This window comes from Thermobia domestica, chromosome 10 (assembly GCF_964235325.1).
Source record: "Thermobia domestica chromosome 10, izTheDome1.hap1.1, whole genome shotgun sequence".
Classification (NCBI taxonomy): domain Eukaryota; kingdom Metazoa; phylum Arthropoda; class Insecta; order Zygentoma; family Lepismatidae; genus Thermobia; species Thermobia domestica.
This window is the reverse complement of record NC_137463.1, coordinates 81,236,489-81,258,500: the sequence shown is the minus strand read 5'-3', so window position 1 is coordinate 81,258,500 and position 22,012 is coordinate 81,236,489.

Here is a 22,012-nt window from a genome sequence, read left to right as displayed (position 1 = left end):
TTTTCATCTGCTATAAGCTATATTTACTTCTTTACTAGAGCAAAAAGCATAGAACCACTAATATATAATAACACAATAATAAGCACTGAATATTGTCGTCAAAAAATCCAATCTTGCTTTAAAAAAATAATTTAAAAAATCTGTAAATAACGGAACTCTATAGTAAGCTTTTTATATTTCCTGCAATATTTGCTACCTAGGTATTATCGAAACATTAATAATAAAAATTAAAGCAGTGTTTCTCCAGTAGGTATTCGACAAAACTCCATGACTACTTCCTTTATTATCTGGCACTAGTGAACACTAGCCACTATATGGGAATCCTGTACTATTCTCGAAGCGTTTTGCATAAGCCGAGAATAACTAGTGATTCACCTTAATAAGTTGAGATATCCAAATTATATTATGTGTAAGGGTTAGAAGTCTTAGAGAACGGCTACGTCTGTTCGTTCGTCTGTCTGTTGACAGGTATCAGAGCAAAAACGGTAAGAAATATTGAGAAGCGGATTTTTGCGATTCAAATCGATTCAAAAGCTCAAGAATAAGTTCCATCTCTTCCGCTAACCCTCTATTCAAACCGGTAGTTGGAGCTGCGGTGGTTCAGTGGTGGAGCGTTCACCTCTGGTGCTTGGGGTCCCTGGTTCGATCCCAGCTCGCGCCAAGTGAACTTTGTGGTGGACAAGCACCGTGTGCGTTGGTTTCCTCGAGATCTCCCGTTTACTCCCACTTTCTTCATTTCATTCATTTCTCATCATCAACGTCTACTTTGGCATAACCATGGGACGTAAAACTCAAAGATTTCATTTCATTCTTTCAAACCGGTAGTGGTTCAAATTAAAGATTTTCGATTTCAACGTAGATTACCATAGGACAAAAAAGGTAATAGATAGGCCTATCGTCAAACAGTTTTTTCGCAAACGATTCAGTATGCCAAGAGGACATGGCATCACTTCCCGCAACTTTCTACGGAAACAGAAAGTGAATGAAATTATTAGTATATCCGGTTTCGATATTATTTGCATAAAGCGAAAACGGCAAGACATATAGAGTTAATTTTTAGCAGTCAACTACCGTCCCAAGAATAGATTACACCTCCTTTTTTAATTCTCTATTCATGACGTTACTCGCCATAAAATAAAAAAAGATCATAGATAGCGAGAAACGGTTTTTAGCAATCGATTCAACATCACAAGACACCATTGCCACCAACAATACTTTGCCAAAACCGGAAATAGTTGGAGTTTCCCAGTACTTTCGGTTTTAGTAATTATTTCCATAGAGCAAAAACGGTAAGATATCGAAAAGCTGTTTTTCTGACAGATTCAGTATTCCAAGAATGATATTTTTTAAAAATTTAAAACGGAAGTGGTGAAAATTTATGATATTTTGGTTACAATACTGATCACATAATGGATAAAATGGAAATAGATAACGATAAGCGTTTGTGTATATATAGATTCAGTCCCCAAGAATATGTTTCACTTCTGATTTTATCCCTTGATTGCAACCGGAAATGATAAACATCGATTAGCATTTGCAGTTCCGATATTTTTTTAAAAAAATGAAATCATTCAGTTTTCCGTCCCATGCTTATGCTAAAGGAGACAGTGATTATGAGAAATGAAGGCAATGATGGAAAAAATAAAGTGGGAGGAAACGAGAGAACCCTGAGAAAACACACGCACACGGTATTTGTCAACCACAAAGTCCACTTGGCGCGGGCTGAGATCGAACCAGAGATCCCGTGCATCAGAGATGAATGCTCTATCACTGACAGTTTGATATTCATCTCCATACAAGAGAAATAGTACGAGATAGTGAAAAATGGCTTTTTATATATAGATTCTATGTCCGAAGAACAGATTTTATCTTTGATCTTATTCCTCTATTGTAACCAGTAGGTATGGATGTACTGCTTCATTTTTGAATATTGAATTCGCACAATTTGGAAGTCTACCTTACAACGATATATTGTTATTATAACGGTATTATCAATCGGTACCTGTTTTGTCGACACATGATCAGAGGCGCATTAACGGAACATATATACAGTTAAAAGAGAAAAGAGGTAATTAATAGGTTGTCATGGAAGAAATTGTTGTTGATAATACAACTTATGAATATATAGAAGAATAAACAAGTGATATCTGGACACAATTCTTATAATTTAAAAGGACAAAAAGGGATAGTTATGGTCAGTAACTATTAGTTAATATGTTTAGTGTTATGACTTATTGATCTAAAGTTGATATGTTAACGAATTAGGGCTAAAACGAGAATAAAAATATTATCGTTTTATCTGGTGCTGTAGACCCGGGACTGAGACCTTTAGTTCTGAAGGAAAGTAAGAACAAGGTTTACGTATATACATATATATATCTTTTATGAGTTTCACCATTTTGAGAAGTGGGAAGAAAATCCAAAGAATTAGCAATATGCAGAATTCGGAGATTGAGGAGGTACCAAGTACTTTAGATGAAACCGTGTCCGAACGTTCCCATTCTAGTCTTGTTGATATGATTAGTCAACTACTAACTGCTAAATTCGATCAACAACAAATATTGAACGATGAAAGGCTAAAATCATATCATGAAAAGCTAGAACAGATACTACAACTACAAAAATCGAACGATGAAAAGCTAGAACAGATACTAACTGCTAAATTCGACCAACAACAAAACTCGAACGATGAAAAGCTAGAACAGACGCAACATGATATGACACGAGAAGCTGATACTTGTATATTGGAACATCCTGGCGAAAAACGGAAAATAATTGCTAAAACCGAACCTCAAAGTTACGAGCACACAGAAATAAAAACAACTGATGGTGAAAATAAATCGCACAGATCTGTATATAATTCTGAAGATGAATACATATATCTCAATTATGGACGTGGAGATGGAAAAGCATTAATACTGTTGTGTGATAGTTGTAATGATAGTTACTATACTTTCTGTTTGCTCCCATCACTTGATAAAGTTCCAAAAGGTGATTGGTTGTATCCGAAATGCGTACGTAGTACGAGAGATGGACAAATATATTGAGACATCCAGGTTTGATCAAGCAGAAAAGGAGTACACATTACATGAGTTTGGGGAAATGGCTGATCAATTTAAATGCAACTATTTCAACATGCCTATTAATCTCGTACCCAAATCACTTGTTGAAAACGAGATTTGAAGAATAATGCCATCAATTGAAGAAAATGTTACCGTGGAATATGGCGCAGATCTGCATAAATGGACCTTGGATCCGGTTTTCCCACTAAAATGTCGAACAATTTGACACGTTTGGATGAAGAATATGCAGATTATCCAAATATTTTTATGGAATCAGGAATTCCAGTGTATAGAACTGATCAAAAAGCTGGAGAATTTGTCATAACTTCTCCAAGAGCGTACCATTGTGATTTTAATCAGGGATTCAACTTTGCTGAAGCAGTAAATTTCGCTCCTCCAGACTGGCTTCCAATTGGAAGAACGTGTATTTCTCACTATTCAGTGTTGAATAGGTTTTGTGTTTTTTTCCATGATGCGCTTGTACGTACTATGGCTTTGAAAGCAGAATTGCTGACTCCTCCTGTAGCTGCTGCTACGTATGATGATATGGTGGAGAACGTTCATCATCATTTTGGTATCTTGTGGCTCCGGCCAATATACATAATGGAACTGATACATTGTTCCCTATTGAACTTCATTTTGATATAAGGGACTCAGAGGATTTGGAACCCTCACATTTGATAAGTATGGTTCGAACTCGTCGATCTAAAAAATTTCAGCGACGTAATGAAAAGGTAGAGCAAGAACAGGAAAATAAATATCAGATCAAAGTTGGTGATATGGTATTTTTGAAGCTTCATCCGCAAAGCAACGCTAACTTAAAGCGAATTTATAAGTTTTGTGACGTCTATGCTGGCTCTTACCTATGTATTAAGGAAATTAATCCTAAAGTGTTTGAATTGATTGACGCTAAAACAGGCAAATCTATAGGATTTCGTAATATTGATGAACTAAAGGTATGGCAACCTTCGGAAATCACATGAAACAAATGGCTAAAGCTAGTTAAAACTTTGGTCAACCCTGATGTGTTAACTAAACTAAGCTTGGATAACAATTCTTAATCTATTCTTTTGGATGTTACGAGTTGTTTTATGAATACTTCATTTGAACTTTATATGTGTGCAACATGTTATGATGTGATTATGATATACCTGTTGTTTTAAATATTTTGTGTTGCTAATTTATTTTGTCTTTGTACTAACTTTGAGTGTTATGTTTATCTTTATTTTATCTTACGTATTCAAAGGAGATCTAATTGTGTTAAATTGAAATCCATGACATTGATGTTAAATTGAAGTTTCTAAATGTAATTATTGCCTTTTGATCTTGTTGACATTTGATATGATTACGATCTTAATTATAAATAATGTTATTTGTATATGGATGTTGTCGCTCAATGTAAAAAGGAACAATTAACTAGTAACTCTGCGTAAGTCATCAGTTAGTTATAATTTTGAATAGACCCATAAACGATATTATTTTAATGAATCGACGTTTTTCTGATATGTGATTAGTAATAAAATAAAATGTTGTTATGAATGAATTAATATATATATATATATATATATATATATATATATGGAGAAGGAAAAGAGAAGAAAAATACTTATATTAATGTAATAATAATTTAATACGAGGGCTATTCAAAAAGTAAATGTTTGAAAATATTTCATCCAGGGTTCTTTCCTTCACTGTAATACTGTTACGGAATTCCCGTTCTGGGCGACATTTTATACAACGATATATTGTTATTATAACGGTATTATCAATTTGTACCTGTTTTGTCGACACATGATCAGAGGCGCAATAACGGAACATATATACAGTTAAAAGAGAAAAGAGGTAATTAATAGGTTGTCATGAAAGAAATTGTTGTTGATAAATATAACTTATGGATATATAGAAGAATAAACAAGTGATTTATGGACACAATTCTTATAATTTAAAAAGACAAAAAGGAATAGTTATGGTCAGTAACTATTAGTTAATATGTTTAGTGTTATGACTTATTGATCTAAAGTTGATATGTTAACGAATTAGGGCTAAAACGAGAATAAAAGTATTATCGTTTTAACCTTAGTTTCACACTGTGAAACAAAACTCTCTTTTTGGTCTGTGGAGATTAATATTTAAACCGAAAATGGTAGCAGATTTTTACCAATTCCTGTTATGATAGAAGAGGAGAAGGAACCAATTGTTCGGGCACTAAATTCATACTAAAAGACTAAGGGGCACGGTGGCTCAGTGGTAGAGCGCTTACCTCTGGCGGGTGCGATCCTTGGTTCGAAGTAAGTTTGTGGTGGACAACATAGTGTCATTGGGTTTTGTCAGGGTACTTTCGTTTCCTCCCACTTTCTCATTCTACCAATTATTCCATCATCATTCACTTGCTTTACATCGTCTCCCTTAACCTAAAGAGCATAACGTGGGACGTTAAACTAGAGTATTTCATTTTATTTCTTTTTAAAAAGCAGTGCTTTTCGCTATCTATTAGGTGTTTTTGCTATGGTACCTGTCAATTCACCCCTGACGGACGGGTGGACATTGTACATTCATAAGACTTATGTTTGTGTATAGCATAGTTTGGAAGTTTAATACGTCTCTGATGGTAGTCTAAAGAGGATACACTACCTTATTTTGCTACCAAACCTCTGATAATAAATCTCTGCTAATAAGTAATGACGAATGTTCTTTAGACACCACAATGAAAGTTTCATTTTTAAGGAATACCTGTTCATTCCAGGAACTGATTTTTCTAACGTCACTACAGGTATGTGAACTAATGCTTGCTTGCTACCCACACAAGAACTACGTCAAAAGAAAAAGACAATTCACAGAGATTTATTTTACTCCACGTGTGCGACAGAGACCTTGGTTCCCGGAGTGTCGTTTACTCTTCATTGTGGGTCGGATGCATCATAATGCTGTGTGTAGTGTTGTTATTTATATCCGTTCGGATGAAGATTGCACTTGCATTGTGGTTGACCTTGGCTGAATCACTTTTTTTCTGTATTAATTTGATTCTTAATTTTTGTCTTTTTTAAAAAAAGTTCCTGTATTCACATTATGTATCTTTTTCTATTTCTTTTTCTCTACGAGGACCGCATCTAGAAAGTCACATTGAATTTTTTATTCATTAGCGCGACTACCAAAGCCTGGGCTTGTACGTGCTGATTATTATGTCACGTTTTCAACTTAATTGCTAGCACTTACTTATTCTTCAATTTTTGTTGTTAAACATCAGAAGTAATGCATTGAAGTGACCTTAATTTAAGAAGCAATAAAAACAATTAATAAGCACATTTTTATCTGATATAAGTAATTGAATGGGAACTCTTACAAACAATGAGAACCATAAAACAAAAAGTGAAATGCAACCTACAGCTAGTGATAACTCTTGTAGAAGTCAACAAGAACATATGAACGTATTGCAGTTGCAATACTCTAAGGCATTGATTCTCAACCGATGTGTCGCGACTCACTGGTGTGTTATGTAGTCCCCAAAGGTGTGTCGCTAAATTTTAGAATTTAAAAATAATGAAGAATTTAAAAATAATTAGTAAACATCGAGACAGACTGTACCAATTAACACCTCCAGCGGTAGCAATAGTGCTGAGTGCTATATAGAGTCATTATAAAAACTAATTGGTTTCATTATTATTATTATTATTATTATTATTATTATTATTATTATTATTATTATTATTATTATTATTATTATTATTATTATTATTATTATTATTTATAATAAAAATATCAAACAAGTTTCCTGGACGTCTAGTAAAGTGTGTCGTGAGACAAAAAGGTTGAGAACCACTGCTCTAAGGAGCCGTTCAAATTATGTAACGCTATTTTTGACCAATTTTTACCCCTCCCTCCCCCTTGTCACATTTCCTAACGCAAGGTCGAACCCCTCCCCTCATTATTACGTAATATTTTTTTTACTTTTATTTTTTCATCAATTGTGCTTAATGGGGGGGTTATTAGAATAAAAATCTCATTTTAATGGTAGAAATTTTTATTACAAAATGCGTATATTCTGAATATATTTGTAGTGCGTTTTCGCAAACAGCTTAAAGTATTAGAAAAATGGTAGTACCATAATAATATTTTAATCCCATAAGGTTGTTTCTTCTTCTTCTTCTTCTTCTTCTTCTTCTTATTATTATTATTATTATTATTATTATTATTATTATTATTATTATTATTATTATTATTATTATTATTATTATTATTATTATGTATTCTGCCTTTCGGCAGGTTCTGGGACTAATGAGAATTTATTTTTTCAATTTTAGATTTGGACCTGGAAATGTTTCTTCCACTTTTGTCGATCTTCAACTTCCTCTTTTAACTCCCAATATTTTCTCCTATCTTTCAAATCGTCGATCAGCTGTGTTCTTCTTCTTCCTATTCCTTGCTTCCCTTCCATCTTTCCTTCTATGGCGGTGTGAAGAAGACAATTTCTTCTCAAGATGTGGCCTTTCTACGAAGAATGATGACTAGAAATGTCCTCTTCTCTCCTATCCGTTTTAAAACATTTTCATTTGTTGCTCTCTCTGTTCTTTTTATCTTCTCCATCTTCCTCCAACACCACATTTCGAAGCTCTCCAAATATTTTTTCTCTAACTTCCGTAATATCCAAGTCTCTGAACCATACAGTCCAATGCTCCATATATTGACCAACTTCTTGTTAAGTCCAATATTGAGCCTGCTAGTTGAGTGATCTTTTCTTCTTGAATGCTTCTTTAGCTATGACAATTCTTGACCTGATCTCTTTGGTGCAGTAAGCGTCTCTCTCAAAATACTTCTCAGATACTTGAAATTATCGACCTCTTCAAGTTCTCTTTGTTCTACTCTGATCCGTAAGGGCGTGTTTTCACGGGATATTCTCATGACTTTCGACTTTTCGATGTTAATTTCCATTCCATACAGTTTTCCAGTGTCAACTATTTTGTCAATCCTCTCCTGTAGTCCTCCTTCGGTTTTAGCTATTATAACCGTATCATCTGCATACCCGATCTTGTTAATGATCTGTCCTCCAATCTTGAAGTCTCCAGTTCCCATTAATTCTTCCTTCATTAAACATTCACTGTAAATGTTGAATAATTGGGGCGACAAACTACATCCTTGTCTGACTTATCGTCCAATCTCCACACTATTGGTTTCTCCTTCATTCAAACGCATCTTCACTCGTTGTTCTATGTACAGGTTTTGAATGAGTCGTCGATCTCTCCAGTTGACTCCGATTTCTTTAAATATTTTCAGAAGTTTCGTCCAATTGACTCGGTCGAAAGCTTTTCGCCAGTCGATGAAGCACAAACACAACTCTTTCTTTACATCGAGAATTCTGATATAATTCTCATCAATCCAAAAGCATCTCTGGTGTCTTTTCCTTTCCGGAATCCAAATTGATCTTCTTCTAACCTCTCATCTATCTTGCTTTCCAGCCGCCTGTTCAGTATGCATGCAATGATCTTTCCAGTCTGGGGAATCAGCTGCACTTCTTTGCTTGTTTTTTCTTGGGCAATGCAATCATTGTAACATCAAGAAAATCCTTTGGTAATTCTCCACTCAGGTAGATCTTGTTAATAAGTAAAGTCAGTACTTTCATTGCATTGTCTCCTAATTCCTTGAGCAAATCTACTGGTATGTTGTCGTCTCAAGTGGCCTTTCTCCTTCGCATGTCTTTGATTGCTTGTACTACTTCACTTTTCAATATACTGGGTCCTTTTTCATCATCATCCACCTCTTCCTCTGCTTCGATCGCAATATCTTTGGGGCAGTCCTTCTGATCATACAGATCTTTTATGTATTCCTCCCAAATTCTAAGGATTCTTTGATGGTCAGTGGTTACATTACCTTGTTGATCTTCGATGCCGAACGTTCGTATACTTTTGTTAGCCCTCCCTCCTAATTCTTGTGCTTTCTGGTACATCAGATCATATCTGCTGCGCCGTTGAAGTTCCATTATTTCTTCATATACCTGCTCCATGTACAGCGGGCGACACTTCTAAATGGTACAGCCATATGGAGATTTACGGCTAAGGTGTACCATTTAGAAGTGTCCACCGCTGTACACTTCTTTGGCTTTGTCCGTTTCTCTCGTCAATTCATTATTCTTCTGTATTCATTGATGTCCGTGTTTTTTGCCCTTCTTCGTTCCTCCATCTTCTTAAGCGTTGCTTTAGTTATTTATGGTTTTCTCAGTGCTCTTTCCATCCTACCAATGTGGAGTGTGTCAAGTAGAATCTGTTTAACTTTTTCCCAACTATTCTCTATATTGTCAAGCACATCTCCCATTGCACAGAATTTTTCTTCAATCTCTTCTTTCACATCATCGTCGATAGTTCTTAGTCGCTCTAAGTTCCATTTTCGATTTCTCCTTGCATTTTTCTTGATAGATTTTAACCAGGTTTGCACTTCCGCCACCAGTAGATTGTGATCCGAATCAATGTCCGCTCCTAGCAATGTCTTTACGTCTCGAACACTATTCCTGAAACGTTGCTTCACAAGAATGTAATCGGTTTGGTAGCGTTTCTTATCTCCTGGACTTTTCCACGTGTACAGCTTGGTTTTTCTTTTCTTAAACCACGTGTTCAGTGTCAGCGATTGGACGTTAAAAGTTGGGGGGCAAGATATGATCTGAATATTTGTGTATCGACCTTAATTTCCTTGGTTGTTTCTAACACATTGTTTGCCGAAAGGTTGTATAACTAATAGGATACTATCTTTTTCAGTTAAAGTACCGTATATCTATTTCATATTTTATTAAGTAAATTGACAAAAGCAACAGAAGTAGGTACTAGCTCTTTGTACTCTTAAACAACGAAGGTGTATGAAAAAATTTGATTCCTTGCTCATGAACATCTTAAAATTCTGTCTGAAAAATTGTGTGATCAGATTATTTAATAACAAATTTGCAAAACAAATAAATAAAAAGGATAATATTAATCATAGTAACGAATAATGAGGCTTGTTTTGTAGGAGTTACATTGAAACTGGGGATTAATAAACAACTTAATTATTAATTTCACACGTGCTATTAAATGTATGTTATTACTCTTAGAAAATGAAAAACAGTGAATACTACAAGCATATGCTACATTTAAAGAAATATTTACTTTTGCAGCTTCCCGAAACATGTTCGTTGCCATTAGGTACCGTTACAGTTTTCACTTTCTTGTAACACACCAAAACACAATACTTAGAATCACTCCACACTCCAGTTATACAAAATAATCCTAAAACCTAGAATTTACTAAATTTAATTGTATATACACTCATACAACCCTAAACACACCACTTCACTCGTATACACTGCAAAACAATCGAAAAGGTAGAAGTTGTTTCATATTAGTCCCTTTTTAATCAATGTTCTTTACTATTTAGAAAGAAGAAAATACATTTTAGGAACTGTCAATTTTTGTGCAATTAAAGAATAACTTGTGACAAACTTCTTTTTTGCGAAATGTTCTCTCAATTAGTTTCAAAGCGGCTGACTAACATATCGAGCCCTTGTAAAAAGTGAAAGTATGCTGGAATTGTTGTGCTCCAATGGGTTAATTTTTGGAGTTATTTTCGGTGGCAATTAAAACCCAATAGCTGTAGCTTTCTTAACTCAACGGGAAGACAACCAATACGTACCCACGCAACGGCAAATATATGGCACCATTTCTTCTATGAACCAGTAATACATACAAAAACTTTACATTTTCAAATGAAACTATATACCTTAATGGGCAACCTAAAAAAAGTGGGGGGGCAACTGCCCCCCTTTGCCCCCCCTAATCGTCGCCCATGCACGTGTTCATCACCACCAGATCATGTTGCCTACAGAAATCGATAAGGATTTGACCTCGTTCGTTTCTTCTGCTTAGTTCAAATTGTCCCACTACCTTATTCGCAACTTCTTCTCCTACTACGCTGTTGAAGTCTCCCATTACTACGGCGTTGACCTTACCTCTTTCTTCCTGATGCAATATGTCACTTATTTGATCATACATTACTTCTACTTTATTATCATCATGGTCGGTTGTTGGCATATACACTTGTATTATCACAATATCCACTGGTTTTGCATGTAGTTTTATAAACATCAATATATTTTTCCCAGAAGGGATGGAGGAGAATAAATAAATATGAGGGTTGTTTAATTAACCAGTCATAATTCTAGGAAATTGGATACTGTTGTTTTCCCAAGTAGATCGCACCCATCCTTCTAGGTTACCGATGGTTGACAAGGAGGAAATACTGCTGGAAAGTGCAGGTGAAGCAGGGTCTAAGGAACTGATATCGACTTCTTTTTCCGGGATCCAGGATGCTTCATGTATTTGAAGTTCGCTAGTTTCGACGATGCAAAGTTCTCTTCCTCGCCGATCACAGATTCGAAGTGGCTGCGCACGTGAATGAGCAGGGACAACTCGTTTGTGAACAAGCTTTCGAGCATCTTTGAATTTTGGACTTAAGTTTACTCCTTTTAAAATTCTTCTTTTCCTAAATCAGGCAGAATGCAAATAAGCTCGATTTCTCCAGAAATGTTCAAATTTAATAATAATAATAATAATAATAATAATAATAATAATAATAATAATAATAATAATAATAATAATAATAATAATAATAATAATAATAATAATCGTCATCATCATCATCATCATCATCATAAAAGTCAGGACGAGATGAATATCTGACGAATTAGGTTTTTAATATCTTATTTTGCTCTGGAAGCCTTGGGTGGTTCAATCGCCGAAAATATTATTTCACAAAAAAGAGTTTCATCTGCTTTACATACGAAACCGCTTAGAAGAATAGAGTGGATAATGATTCAAATCGTAAGCTTGAAACAATATTATCAGAAATAGCAATACGAGTGGGAACGTAAGGACATTTTCAAGCGGTGGTTACGATCAATAACAACTAACTCCAGAAACGCGTGTCTTAAACACAATGCTGCGATAGTTACAAAACGGAGTTTTATTGTATTGTAATACACGTAGTGTACGTCATCAGTCATGCTGTTGTCTAATAGCGACTTCGAATCTCTTCTGCATGATTCAATTTATACAGACTATATGTTCGCAATTTCCCAAAACAATACAAATATATACAAATATTTATTTGTTTATTTATAAAAATGAAAAAATAATTAAACTATTTGTTTAAAAGAGTGCATATAAACCTGAGAATAAAAAAAAATCAGTAAAAAAATCAGTATGGAATAACGAAGACGTAAACTCGCTCCTCCCTTGTCATACTTCGTAACGCATGACTGAACCCTCTCGCCCTTTACCGCGTTACGTAATATGTGGACGACCCCTAATCAACGTATCTTTTCAACAGTGTTACAACCTTAGTGTTTCTAGCATCTATTGTCTTGTAAAGCAGTGCCTTTATAAGTACATGAATTCGCAGCACTGAGAAAGGAATTTTACTAGTCCTCTAACTAGAAATCAATTTTCAAAGTATTCTGTGAGTTAGCTGGTCAAGTGAGTTTGTGGTGGACAACACCGTGTTGGTAAGTTTTCTCGTGTACTTCCATTTTCTCCCACATTCTCATTCTACCAATTCTTCCATCATCATTCACTTGCCTTAATCATCCGTCCTCCTTAGGCTAAAGAGCATAGACGTGAGATGTTAAACTGAAAGATTTCATTTCATTAAACTATCCTGAGTATTTTCTTCTTTAAACTGAAAGATTTCATTTCATTAAACTATCCTGAGTATTTTCTTCTTGTCTAAAATTGTGTAAAACATAAGCTGTTTAATATATAGAAGTATTTCTTTGCCCGTCGTTCCGGAATCGATTTCCAACAGGGTGTTAGATTTCCTCTGTTCTTAAACTTCGAAAAATAATAATAATACTTTGTCCAGAAAGTTCAGTGAATGACGTCATACTGCTCACGGTAGTAAGAGCGCCACCGCCGCATTCCGCTCTAGATAAATCAAGACAGTCTGAACAGTTTCCGAGTGGCGACGCTGAGAGTGTGCTTATCGTGTGTATACAGCACACTGTAGAATGAAGGTGTAGTACGCGTGATCGAAACCAAAAATGGATACCAAAATGGAGCAGCAAACTAATATGCTCTTCGCTTTCAAATTTGGAAATTCAGCGAAAGAGGCTCATGAAATGCTGACAGCAGTTTACGAAGTACAGGCTGTCACCTTAAATGTGTTTATGAGTAGTTTAAACGTTTTCGACAAGAGTGCTACACCGGGGAAGATGCTCCTCCGAACTGACCAGCCTGCAACTACACGTATCTTGGACAACGTATGGAAAATGAAGGAACATTTGGTCAAGGATCGTCGTGTGAGAGTGTGATTGACAGCGGAGAAAGTGGAAATTGGTCCTGAGACAGCCACCTCATATTGACCCACGATCTGGGTAAGCGCAAGATTTGCTCCTGACTTGTGTCCTACACTTCGAAGCCAGCCGTGCAACTTCGGTTTGACGCATGTGGAGACCTCATCGACATGGCGGATCAAGGCAAAAAAAAAAAAAAAAAAAAAAAAAAACATCGTCACGGGCGACGAGACCTGGTGCCTGACAGGTCTGTTTTAAACAGAATTTACCTTCTTGTAGGTAGATTCGTATATAAGAAAAAGCTTTATTATGCTATAGTTTTCTACTTAATGGTCATAAAATGAATAAAATGAGAGGAATAAACCATCAGAAGAAATCTTACCGAATTTGAGTTGTTATACAATAATATAGTATCACTGGAAAGAAAGCAAAGTCTAGATTTTTGATCTTACACTCATAGTTCACTATAGGCATTGCACCATAATGTAAGTCTCATTAGAATTGTTTTTACTGCGAAATTTATGTTACAATGAACACTTTTAAGGGTGATTTTCACCGGGAGATTTATACTGAAGATAGAGCTTATAGAAAGTATTTTTTTGACTGTATGACTTGTTTTATCGTAAACAATTACAGTATATATATTCACATTTCAGAGAATTTAATTTAAAGGATTCTGAAATGGTATTTGGAAATCAAGGAAAAATGGGTAATAATAAATTTCCCTCAAACTTAAACATCCCTTTTGCGAGAATTAGGCAGAACAGGAATTTCTGTTCTGTCTAAAGATTAGATAAAAATGTGTTACAAAGTGCTAGAGGGTCATTAGGCAGAACAAGAAGGAATCATTTAGTGTATACTACAATATCAGTCTGATTAACAGATAGGGTGGTATTGTTCAGTACCAATTTTTAGGTTAACAAAAAGAAATGGTTTATGGCCGTTATTCTAGAAAATTTCACATAAGGATTTACATTCACTCACGTCATGCTAGTCAGATCAAAGAGAATTATCTATCGATTGGTATACCAGGTCATTAACACATTATTTTTTTAAACGCTAATATATTGTAGAATTAACGTATCTCCTGCTATTTTAACTCTGAATTAGACTTTAAGGATGAAAATAAATGTTAGAAAGACAAAAGCCATGGTGGTCGGAACGAATTGGTCGGTGTCAAATGTAGAAGTAGGTGAGCAGAACAGGTAACTACTTTTCGATATCTGAGTAGTAGCATATTATTAGTAATGAAATGAAGTGCGAACGTGAAATAAATGAAAGGCGAGAAAGAGCGAAAGAAAAGTCCATTTTAGGAGGAAGAAAAGTCTAGGACCTTAAATTACGAATTGAGAAAAAGATTCATAAAATACTTCGTGTACTGTATTTTACTGTACCGTATGGGGCAGGAGAAACATACACATTAGCAAAAATAATGAAAAATGACTGGAAGTTTTCGAAATGTGGGTGTGAAGAAAATGGAGAGAACTAGCTAGGTCGAGCTGAATACGAATGAGAGGGTTTTAGAAATGATGGGGGAGAAAATAACAATTTTAGATATTTAGATATTACTAAGAAGACGAAGAGGAACTGGTTGGGGCATTGGCTAAGAAGGAACTGTATCATGAGGGACGTGCTAGAGTCTATGGTGGCAGGAAAGAGAGGAAGGAGCAAAGAAGACTACAATTAATGGACGATATCAAAACAGAGAAATCGTACGCGAAGACGAAGAGGTTAGCGAAGGACCGTGGAGCATGGAAGCTTCTCAGTTGCGGGAAGTGTGACTTGCCAATAATGGCAGAATACCTATGATGATGATGATGATGATTCGAAGGAATTTGAAGGAACATAATTTGCAGAAATAAGTTCAATGTCGAATAACATTTTTTTAATGCACAATTGTAAATATTTTTTATCCATTACCATTTGAAGAGAATGATGCACCTTATTTTCTTCCTTTACATTGCGTAATGTACTAGATGTATGTGTGTTAGTACCTATTACTAAGGTGTTTTGTTATTCTTTAGATATCTATGGCTTTCCAGAGTTGTCAGAACTCATTAGTTCCCTTTTGTTCTCCTGGATGTCCTGGCATCTTACAGGATGGGCTGTCTCTTTCACGTATCAGTATTAATTTAACTGTCAATAAACTTTTCTCAACTGTAATGTCGTGTTTTACTCAATCATTTAATAAAGCACTCGATTTTATATAACTATATTTGTAGCTGATTAACACAAATTCCACAGCTAGGCTGTAACTTTACGCATGTCTATTGTAACGTATATGTATTTTACATCCACTATTTGGTGCAAAATATATAAGTTATACAGTTTCTTATGGTAGAGAAATGGAAACAAAATATTCGTGAATATGAAAAGCAGAAGTAATATAATAAAGCTTAAATAACAATAGTTATACTAGGGTTATTTTTTTTAAAAAAAAAAAGTAAGGTCCATTTTACAATCAAAACGAAACAAAGAAAATTGTTCAAAGCAATACAGAGAGGAAATGCAATCAGCATTTTAAAATCCTTCCCATCAGTACAAGAGCTGGATGAAATTATTTACTTAAAATAAGTAGTATAAACATGGTGATGGACAGCGATTTGTTTTTCTAAATCCTTTCTATTTCCCTTTATATTTCTTCGCTGGCATTATATTCTTATTTCAATTTTTTATTACTAATTCCGAAAAGATTTGCCTAAGATATTGAACTTGGACGGACTTCTTTCTTTTTTAAAAAATATAGTGCTAAACTGTGGTCTCCAGTTCCTGTTCTGTGTTCTGGTAACATTGAATGTGTTTGTCGTTGTCGAAAATGGAGTGCTAGGTGTAGAAGTGTATGATGAAATAGATTTTTTTTACGTTTATCAGATGTTTAAACATGATACAATTGTTATTAGAGATTTATATATTATCATTGTATATTATAATGGATTTTGAATTATAATAAAAGTTACATATATTGCTTAAAAAAAAATATTTTCTTAAATTCGTACATGCAATTCTCTAACTTTCTACGAAACTTAACTTGCCAGTTTAAACTTTTATCAGTGGCGGACTTAAACATCTTGCAGGCCTAAGCTACTGAGCAGAGGTCCATTATCAGCCACTACACCCACCCCATGATAAGCTGTCCATTAATGAAATTGTCCCTGCATACCTTAGACAGTTAGCTTTAGCTACAGACTCTTTTACAAATCAATTGTTTCATCAAATATAAATTCTTAACATAATTAATTAATTGGTCAAACATGTTTTTTTTAGGGAATTAAAAATATACCATTAAAAGTAAAACGGCACTTTTCAAAACTAGGCTCCCGCGAAGTTAGAATAAGTTGCTGAAGTAAGATTGTAACGTAAAAACGCATGAAACCAAATTTAAACCTAAAAAAAGAAAAAAAAAGAAAAACTAATAATAGAATAGTAAGTACTTGCATGAATCTTTCTGAAAACCAGTGGTGGATTTAGATATAGGGTTATTTAAAAAGCGCGCCCGTTTTGTTACATCAAATTATGAACTTTATTTTTTCAAAACACACTAACCAAATTCATAGACATGTTCATCACACATTCCGATTTCAGGTGTGGTGAATGACGTTGGACATATGACCTCCTCTACTACGCGGGCATGCAATTACTCTGTACAATTCGCTATGACTACCTGACAAGTTTTCACTTGGATTTAAATATAGGGTTATTTAAAAAGCGCGCCCGTTTTGTTACATCAAATTATGAACTTTATTTTATCAAAACATACTAACAAAATTCATAGACATGTTCATCACACATTCCGATTTCAGGTGTGGTGAAAGACGTTGGACATATGACCTCCTCTATTACGCGGGCATGCAATTACTCCGTAAAATTCGCTATGACTACCTGACAAGTTTTCACTTGGATTTCGCCGACGACTTGTCGAATTTCCTCCTTTAATTCACGGACGGAACAGGGTTTATTAACATACACAAATGATTTAAGAGTACCCCAAAGAAAAAATTCATAAGGAGTTAAGTCACATGATCTCGGGGGCCATTGCTGGTCAGTATTACGCGAAATGAGGCCTTCCTTCTGATAAAAAGTTTTCACAATTAACACACGTTGCGCAATAGTAAACTGCTCCATAATTAGACACAGACCGAAGAAATGCGAGAAATTCAGACTAAGGCAACAATCGGAATGTTTGTGGGTAGAGGAACAAAACAAAACAATGTCGGCAACTGAGAAAAAATTGCCAAACGATCCAAAACCAGCGCGCGCTTTTTGAATAATCCTTTATCTTATATCCCTAGTCAGCTTGCCTTATTTGCCTAGTCAGAAATCCGACGCTGACATTTATTATAACGAACAACGAGTTTTTGGATACCTTCCATATAAAGTTTTGCCGCCTTTCATTATAGCCAGTTTTTCGTTATCGTTATTACTTCTTCATCAGTGTTTAAACGTTTGCCGCCCAGAAAAGTCCAATGACGACTTGGAAATCGTGATCAAAGCTTGCACCAAATCTTCCGTCATTACAGATAGCTAATCAGAACGCGATTCTCATGGACTTTTTCCTTGGTAAGTCTCACCCATTTTCGTACTTTACTCTCACTCATTGCATTTCCACTATACATTTCACTTATCTGGCAATAAACATTTGCAGCTGTTATGTTTCTTGTTGTCAGGAACTTGATCTTAATCTGATAGTACGAAGAATTCAGACTGACTTTGTGTACGCAAGAACTGTCCGATAATGTAAGGGGTGGAACCTGCGCGCACACTTATTCTGAAGGGCACGCACAATTTCAAACGATATTCATAAACAGATTACTTCAAAATAACTCTCGTATTTATTAAAATGTATTGATATTCTTATAATTAAGCTATTTTAATGTTTAATTTCACTTCAACTGTTACGTTGTAAATAAATAAATAAATAGAAAGAATGTCCGTAGTTTGTCACCTATAATTTCTCTACACATGATTCTATTCACTTATTTTCCTTAAAAGGCTAACAAATGTCAAAGAAAAAATTAACTTTAAAAACAAAAGAAAAACTACGTATTGATTTGATTTCATTTTGTGTTTAGCGTCTTTTTCAGCAGCGAGGCTGAGATCCGAACCACATAAGTTCCTTCCTGGAATCCAATCCGAGTCTCCCACGCCAAAGGAGAGCACGGTAACCATTTAGCCTCGAGAGAGCTCCAAACTTCGTATTCAGGAGAACAACGGATTTTTTAATAAATTAGATCAGACAAGAGCCTTAACTATAGCTGATGCTTTCTTAGATGAAAATATCTACAGAACGATTGCTGAGATTTTAAAGAAAATAGAAGCATTCGCTCGATTCTTCATTCTACATTAATAAAATTGATGTTCTTGCAACAGGTGGAAGGAAGAAATATTAGATGGGAGAGTAAGTACTTAAAAGTGGACTGGAGCTTTGCGAGGAAGCCGTGAAAAATTGGATAAATTTAACATGGGATTTTTTTCAATTTTGCATGATATCACGTCCTACACTGCTCATTTGAAGAAAATCGTAAAGTAGGTTTATACATTTACCCATATTATTCAAATTCATGAAGTATTCATTATGTATGAGTGTGTAATTTGCACAAAATTAGTAATATCATTTTCTAAATTTTCCATAAGAAAATTAAAATTTACCACTAAACTCCACTCCACTTTTTAGAGAAAGTAATGAGAATTAGCAATTGAGGTGCATAGCTTCATAATTTTTGATTCGTCTTTAATCAACCTATAATTTACTTCTTATTTCTTATTAATTATTATCTACAGAGAAAATGCTATTTAAATTAAAGAGTGCACATTCTCGTAGTACTTAATGTTTAAAAATTTCAGCATTTTCCGGTTAGAAGACTCTGTTCAAAAAATGCAGCCGGAGAAAGCAGGCTTGTCTTCCGTAACCGGCTAACCTCAGGATTTCGTCTACCCTTTGGTTCTTCAGCCCCACCCCCGCTATCAGCAAAAAAACAAGTTTTTGTCATTAATAATGTTCATATGAGATTGGATGAAAAATTAAGTCGGAGTAAGTACATAAATCAACCTGGACATATTAATGTTTCACATAAATATTAATTTTTATCATATTTCAATATATACTTATATGTCTGAACAGGTTTGTTCAGACAGAAAACACAAGGTTTCGTTTACACATAGCTATTATATGGAGCATGATTATAACGTATCATGACGCATTATTTAAGTACGATGATACACAAATAATTGATTATTCACCTCATTCTTGATAAAGCATATTTAATTTCAGGATTGTCATATGACAGACTTTCAAAATCAAAACACTTTTAGATTTCACACGTTTTAGGTCAGCATCTATTACATTTTCTCAATTGGAATTTATATCTGTAACATTTAATTACCTTTCATTTAAATATACTAAAATTTTATGTTGTGTACACTGAGAAAAAAATTGTAGGTGGCGTACTTAGAAAGATAGATTACATGCGTAATTCTTGTAGTTTATGGACTTAACGTACAGCAGACGTATAACTGAAAACGTATGTTTTATAATACTTTTTGTATAAGTGTTCCATCTATACGTACTTTCCGTATGAAACAATATAGGCGGTCAGGATCTCACATACAAATGGATGTATATAACATATAGCTGACGAAGGTAACATAAGTATATGCATGTGATATACGGAAAACTGTTAGATGTCAGACATCCTGCAACGGCATGATGTAACATCTAAGGGCAGTGCCTATGTAGCATACCGATAACGTATGCTCCGTACAGATTTCTATAGTAAGCAAGAGTATACCGTATATTTGTATATACAATATACCGCTGTCCGGAGAACGGATTTTTCTATGTGTATTATTGTCATTTTCATAATTTTAATTCTTAAACTATAGCATAGAATGACGACTTCATACTTGACTAGCATTAAAATAACTTATGTGATTTTTATAAATAATTTTGCAAATAACATTGTCCAAGTTTTTAAATATTATTTTGGAAGCAAGTCCCATCAACTTTACAGAAAAACAAAATGGCAGTCCGGCAATCATCTTTATCTGCATTATTAAGCTCAGATGCCATTTTGAAGCTAAAGCACTTGCATGTAATTTCGAAAAGGAGAATATTTCTACATTTTCCTTTTTAAATAATAATAAAAAAACACCATATCATTTTTAAGGCCCGAAAAAAGAGAACATGTCCGAGTAAAAGGTGTCTGATAACCTTATTTAATATCAGCATAGCACGTTTTGCAGCTTTTTTTCAATCTTATTAACATACTTCTTCGCTTACAGTTTAATATTTCACAACTTCAATGACTTGTATCATAAAATAAAGCGAAAAGTTACTCATCTTGGATTTAAGAAGTAGGTTTCTAGATTAGAAAGGTAAGATTACAATAATCTTGCAACTGTAGTTCATATGTAACAATACTACAAATGTTTAGTTGTATACTTAACGTAGAAAGCTGAAAATACTTCTCTAAATTCAGTGGAGATATTTTCTATGTGTTAGATACTGACCATTTGTGGCTACATAACTTTACATCAATCATTTTCATGTGCCTTTAGTATTATATCAACAAGTCATTATATTATGATGAGAAAAATCATTCTTTTATTGCTATAGCGATGAACTCACGGGATCCTTAAACCCTGAAAAAATGAAGTTTTACGTCCCACGATTATGCCGGCTAGACTAAAGGAGATGGTGATGATGAGAAATGAATAAAACGGTGGAATGAAGAAACTAGGAGGAAACGGGAGAACCACAAGAAAACCCACGCACACGGTGTTTGTCCACCACAAAGTTCACTTGGCGCGAACTGAGATCAAACCAGGGACCTAATGCTCTGCCACTGAGCCACCCTAGAGTTAGTTATATGATTGAAATACTGTATAAAAACACATTGAAATACTGATTGCTTTCGGTTTCTAGAATTTGCCAACTCCTTTGCCATGAGCACCTGATTGTTACAGTTGACCGTCAATTTGACCCCTGAAATCTCTTTTTGACTGATATATTATTGTTTTCGGTACATTACTGGACTATGCTATTACCATATACTGTACAGTGGCTATAAAATTGTTTACACGTGAACTGCAGTGGAGGTCAGTGTGAAGAAAAGAGATTCAAGGGCGTGGTTTACAAGCTAATAGAAGCACTTGATTCATATGTGCCATGAATAAGAAAAAAGGATAACCCAAAACAGAGCAGACGCAGAAACGCACGGAGGGATCCTAAAACAGATGCTGTGACCTGATAATCTTGTCACTATCCACGGGGGCACTTTCTAATATGCTCGCACACTTTCTTGATTCTTTTTTAAAGAATGGTCTTCGTGTTCTTTTTATGAGCTCAGGAACGTGATTTTCAGATGAATTACCTCTTTCGGCCTCAAGCCATATATCTTAACACACTAAGCTCAAGAAGGTCAAAAGAACGGCATGTCTAATACAAATCTTATTTAGTTTAATACTTATGTTTACATTTACGTTTCTAATCTGATCCATTGCTAATTCTTTGCACTTTTTCCTTAAATTTGAAATTGTAAAAGTTTGTTGAAAGCTTTATTTTAACTGTTCATCATAATTTGAAATTAAATTACGTAAGCTCTATATTCTCGTCAGAAAACTGAAACTGTACAAAGAGAAAGAATATTGT